This window comes from Pinus tabuliformis, chromosome 7 (assembly GCF_031772625.1).
Source record: "Pinus tabuliformis cultivar Carrire ecotype Pingquan chromosome 7, CPIR1, whole genome shotgun sequence".
Lineage (NCBI taxonomy): Eukaryota > Viridiplantae > Streptophyta > Pinopsida > Pinales > Pinaceae > Pinus > Pinus tabuliformis.
Window position 1 is genome coordinate 286,443,493 of NC_142293.1, and position 6,638 is coordinate 286,450,130.

Sequence of the window (6,638 nt, forward strand, 5' to 3'; positions counted from 1 at the left end):
ATATTGATGATCAACGTAGAGGAGCTTATGTATTGTGTATGTATTCCACAATAGTACATGATCAGGATAATCTCCATTGAATATGTGTTTAATATTCAAAATTTATACATGGTATCAGAGCTGTTGATCATCAGATCTACTATTCAGGAAGTGTTTACATTCTATTTCTCCAGGCAGACCCTGTAATCGGGCCAGGTAGCCTTTGGATTCATCCTTCCTTTGGAAGGTCAAATATCCAATAAAATCCCATACATTCAATCTCTGTATGAAAAAATATTTTTTTCTCATGAATCTTAGATCCGAGGCAGTTGAGTTGGTTGTTGGTGGAATTTGAATTTGCAGCAGTGTTTTCTTGGTGGCAACGCAGCAATGTCTTTCACAGGATTGCGATTGGAGTATGCCCTTGAGGGTAGTACGAATTATATTGAATGGAAGGACAGGATGGAGACAGTGTTGGATGATAACGGGCTGAAGGAGTTCATAGATACGGATATCCCAAAGCCTACTGATACTACTCAAGCTGATGCTTGGCAAAAGAAGACCGCAAAATGTCGAAGGATTCTGTTGGAGGGCGTGAAGGATCACATTGTGTCCAGCCTCCATGGAAAGACTACTCCATATTTGATGTGGAAATCATTAACAGAATTATTCCAAAGCAAGAGAAATCAGAGGAATCTGGCGCTCAAAGATAAACTCAGAAACATCAAATGCGAGAAGGGTGACAGTATGCCCAAGTATCTCACGAAGTTCACTCAGTGTCGAGATGAGCTGGGAAGTGTGGGGGTTACTGTCGATGATGAGGACTTGGTGAGCTTGGCTCTCCTTGTTCTTCCAAAGAGTTGGCATTCCTATCAGGACTCTGTCAATGGTCGGGAGAAATTGACGGGATGGGAAAGACTGTGGTCAGATCTTGTGCAAGAGGAGATCAGGCGGAGTACCAGGGATGGATCTTCATCAAAGGGCGCTGATGAAGAAAATTGCGCTTTGGCTGTGAAAGAAAAGAAGGGGAAGAGCAAGAAAGCTTCTCAATCTGGTGCGAAAGGCAAGAAGCAGGATATGTCCAAGGTGAAGTGTTTTCACTGTCACCAGCACGGACACTATGCCATTAATTGTCCGCAGAAGAAGAAGAACAAGCAAGCTGCTGGATCTTCGGGAGGAGAGGCTCTAGCCTCGCAATTTGAGCTTGATTTTTTGTTGATCGCATGCTTGGTTTAAAGTGTGATGGGATCGGTGTGGTTCTTGGATAGTGGTGCGTCTTTTCACATGAAAAGAGATAAATATTTGTTCTCTGATCTAGAGGACAAAGATCTTGGAGTGCACATCGAGATGGGCGATGATGGTAGATACAGTGCGACCGGTATCAGTACCATTTCCTTTGAGAGAGTCTATTAAACCCTTCATATTGAAGGAATTCATGCATGTTCCAGGATTGAAGAAGAATCTTATCTCAGTGGCGATGTTAGAAGACAAGGGGTATGATGTTGTTTTCAGCAAGGGAAAATCTTTCCTACGCAGCAAGACACTGGTGAGACCCGGAAGATAGGGGTTCGAGTAAGGAACCGTTATCAGTGGCATAGGAGATTGGGTCACCTTCACCATGGAGCCTTGAAGATACTGTAGCAGATCACTACAGGGCTTCCTAAAGGCACACTTGCGCAGTCAGATCAGTGCAAGGGGTGTACTTTGGGGAAGTTTGTGAAATCCACCTTTCACGAGAAGGATATTCACGCCACGACGATCCTTGAGAGAATTCACACAGATGTGTGTGGACCTTTCTCAGTTGCTTCGACAGCAAAACACAGGTATTATGTGATTTTTGTTGATGATTTCTCTCGTAAGTGCTGGATCTTCTTCATGCAGAAGAAGAGTGAGACATATTCAAAGTTATGTGAATTCAAAGCACTGGTCGAGAAGGAGTCGGGGAAGAAGGTGAAGGCTCTTAGGAGCGATAATGGTGGTGAATACATCTCGGACAAGTTCAAGGATTTCTGCAAGGCAGAAGGGATTCGTAGAGAGCTCATAGCTCCCCATAACCCACAGCAGAACAGGGTAGCTGAGCGAAAGAACAAAATGATCGTGGGTGTTGCACGGGCGATGTTGCATGATCAGGGCCTACCCCTTCACTTGTGGGTGGAAGCATGCAATACAGCAGTTTATGTTCAAAACCGTTGTCCTCATAGGATACTTGGCATGAGTACACCCGAGGAGGCTTATTCTGGTAAGAAGCCTGATCTTTCTCATTTGAGGATTTTTGGTGCTAACGTTTACATGCATGTGATGAAGGATGCCAGGAAGAAGTTGGAGTCGACCGCTGAGGTTGGGATATTTGTGGGGTACACTGATACACCCCACAACTATCGTGTGTATTTGCTAGACAGTGGTAAAACTGTTGTGCGACGGGATATAAAATTTCAGGAGGAGAAAGCCATGAATTGTTCGCTTGAGAGGGAGCTACACTTGCATGCAAATGAGGAGCTATCAGTTCCTAAGGATGAGCTTCAGGACGTGGATCAGCCACAGGATGAGGTTCATGGAGTGGAAGAGACCACTCATGCAGCGCCAACCATCAGAGGGCGAAAGCGCTTGACAGAAGCAGAGCGACTGGCTCAAGATGCAGAGAAAGTTTTAGGACCACCTACAGCCCAACGTAGGCAGAGACAGTCACCTGATCGGTACACTGGATACATGGCTCTTATGAGCAAGTGTGTTGTGACTGAGCCATCCTCTTTCGAGGAAGCTGTGGAGGAACCCGCATGGGTAGACGCCATGGTGGAAGAGTATGATTCTATTGTCAGAAACAGTGCATGGGAGATTGTCCCAAGATCGGAAGGGAAATCAGTGGTGGGTTCGAGATGGATCTACAAAGTGATGCAGATGGGGTGGCACATTCATCAGTTGGATGTGAAGACTGTGTTCCTTCCTAGAGGTTGGAGGAAGGAGGATGCTACTTCAGCAGAGGTAGTGGATGCCACTGGTTACCAGCAGTTGGTGGAGTCGCATGTGTGCAGGCTCAAGAGAGGCACATCGGGATATGGATTGGATGAGGTGAAGCTATGTGGCTTCATGGATGCAGATTGGGCAGGGAGCTCAAGAGGCCGAGTATATGGCAGCAAGGGCATCAGGTACCATCATATCAGAGATTGTGTGCAGTGAAGGATCATGTTACTTTCATACATTCCAACGGAGGATCAGGATGCTGATATTTTGACAAAGGCTCTCACCAGGAGCAAATTCGAGTACCACCGAGGTAGGATAGGGGTTGCTAATAATCCATATCTTGTCGAGAGGGAGTGTTGAGATTGCAAAAAGATGATGGAGCTTAGTGAAAAGGGTTGCCTTCACTAAATGGGCCCGTAGGCAAATTTAGGCGCAAGTTCTATTTTTGGATCCCAGCAGGGATGATCACAGCAGGAGTGATCAAAGTCTATTTTTAGACTGGCTACCCAAAATAGAAAAGTCAAATATTATTGTCTCATAATAATATTTGGACTATAAACTTGATCTTATTCTCTTGGAGCACTTCAGTTTGAGCTACAGATGTGGCACATGCAGCTGACATAAGGAAATACGCTTTTCTTATGTGTCAGTTGAGTTGTTGCATGCATGACTTCAGTTTGGTGGAGTTGGATGTAGAGTTGATGGAGTTGTGTTTAGTTTGACTTTGTTAAACTAGTTGTAATTAGTCTAACTGCAAATAGACTAATGATGAGTTGTATAATTAATTATTAACTCATAATGCAACTATAGAATACATCAGTTAACTCAGTTGCATGTCAGTGCATGTTCAGTTCAACAGGGACAGGTGTTAGAGGATCAGATTGCTATCAGTTGTGACTATAGTTGTGCATGATGATTTGCACAATCAAAGGGATTGAGTATGCCAATGAATTGGCCAATACCAAGTGATTGTAGCCTGTGCTCACGTCTTTCACAGTGTGAGTGATTCTTTGCAGGTAAAATACGAGTTTGGTAAACCATTCTCATCAATCCTTGAGCAGGTATTGAGCTGTGGAGGCAGGCAAGCAGTGGAATAGATTTGGAGATCAGATCTGAGCTGTATTGTGTGTAACAGGTGGAGCTGGTACTGGATTGCTTGTGATAAGCATTTTACTTTGTAATGTTACATGTTCTCAATCATTAATATATAGATAGTTGGGGTTTTTAGCGAGATGCTTTCCCCGGGTTACATACAGTGTTAATGTGTGAATGCTCTTGATGTTTTATTGTTATTGATGCTATTATATTGATGATCATGGTAGAGGAGTTTATGTATTGTGTATGTATTCCGCAATAGTACATGAACAGGATAATCTCCATTGTATATGTGTTTAGTATTCAAAATTTCTACACCTCCTTCAATAGCCACTGGTTTACATTTTGTTGTTTTATGAAAACTATACCGATTCCAATAATTTTACAGGGTTTATCATCACGCAATCAAACCTGTCCAAAATATCCTTGAACATAATCATAAAAATGTTTCCTATCAGGTGTGGCATGAAATGATGCCCCTGAATCTACCACCCAGGTATCAATAATATTTTCTAATGAAAGAATCAAAGCATCTTGCAACACATCACATGTTACATTCGCTTCATGATTAGTTTCTTGCTGCGCATCTCCTTATTTTCCCTTTCGAGACTTGCAGTCTTTCTTCAGATGTCCTTTCTTCACGCATTTCCAGCAAACTATCCCCGATCTAGACTTGGATCTGCCTTTTCTTGACTTACTTCAATATCCAGGGCTCTTTCCTCTCTCCATTTTTCTTCCCCTAGTCTCTGCAGTCAAAGCATTACCTGATGTCTCACCGGAGCTTTTCGGTCACATTTCCTTGCTAAGGATTACACCGACAACATCATAAAACTTTAAAGTACTACATCCAGAGACAGAGTTACTAATGGCCATAACTAAACCATTCCAATTTTCTGGCAATGACCATAGAAATAAAAGAGCCCTAACTTCATCATCAAAAGTTACCCCTACAGAACTTAACTGGTTGGTAACTGTATTAAATTCATTTAAATGATCAGCAACAGATCCACCTTCTGACATCTTCATATTAAATAAATGCTTCATAAGAAATACCTTATTTGAGGCCGAGGGTTTTTCATATAGTTTGGCCAATGTCAACGTTAAACCATCCATTGTCGTTTCCTTTGAAATATTAAATGCTACTCACGCCGCTAGGCACAGCCGTATTGTTCCAAGTGCTTTTCTGTCAAGAATATCCCATTCTGTGTTTGTCATACTTGTCGACTTCTTTGTCTTTCTGCTCAATGGTTGGTACAAATCTCTCTAATACAGATAATATTCCATCTACATCTTCCACATCTGGTAGTTTTGCCATTGAATTTTTCAACCCTAAACCTACCATCTTCTGCCATTGCTCCCACTCAAACCAGGAACCCTTCTCTCCTACAAGTTTATTAGCCAAATAGACCTTCGGCTCTGATACCAGTTGCTAGAATATTATATATTACAGAGTAATGGAACACATAATATTGTAGAAATATAAACACAGAAAATGCATAAAACAAAGAGACACAGATATACGTGGTTCACCCAGTTTGGGCTACGTCCACGGAGAAACGGCTAGTCCTTTTTATATTATCCAGCAAACTGAAGAGATACAACCTACAGCAGATCCGTTGTAACTCTGTCTTCACTCTCAATCTCCTCTCTCTTCCTCACTCAGAATACCGATCTACATAGACGCAATACGATTCCTCGTATATAGCGAGGGGTTGCCTTCTAGGGAAAAAAACCCTAAATTAAACATAACTTCTACCGTCAGATCTCCGCCTAATGAAGGACCCAGATTGACTACGAAATTACAACATTTTACAAGGAAATTTTACATTTATTCTTAGCTTCGGAGGCGCTGCCCCCGATCCCCCTGCCAGGGGGGGCTCCCAAAAGGTCGCAGCCGCCCCCTCCCCCTGGACCCCCCCTACAGCGAATATTTTACGAGCGGCGTTGCCGCCCCATTTCGAATTGGGGTCCAATGTGACAATACCCTTGAATACGGAATATAATCAAGTTCCACACCCAACATTTTGTTAGGAGAAATGAAGAGAAATATGAATTTATGGGTTTGTGGTTAGAATCAAAGAAAAATTTGTGGATGCCAACATTGTTAATAATGCACATGAATTTAGTAATAGATGTTGATTTCTTTTATCTAAACTAATTTCCCAGGTTTTGTGTGTTTATCAACATGAATGTTATATGTGAGCCTTTTAGCATGTTGATCAAGTGTTTGGAAATCTTGGTATGTTCAAATATGTAGAGACTTATATTTCAATCAAAAAAAATTGATTTTCTTCATATTGTTGGTAATTTCTTAATGGGCTTTTTCCAATGAGATTTTATTTTTTTAAATGATATTCACAAAATCTAGTTTCAAATATTCCATGATGCGCAAGATTGAAGTTTGATAACTCTACTTGTTTAGTTGTTTTAGAATGTCATTTTTTGTTCTCTAAAACATAGTTACTTAATTTTTTGTATATTCTCTTAAACATTATTTTTCTTGTTCATGTAAATAGAAGATAAATAAACGTTTCTTACCTCTTCTTAGTTTATTCACCACAAATTTATTATTTATTATTGACACGAAAAAATTTAAATACCTGGTT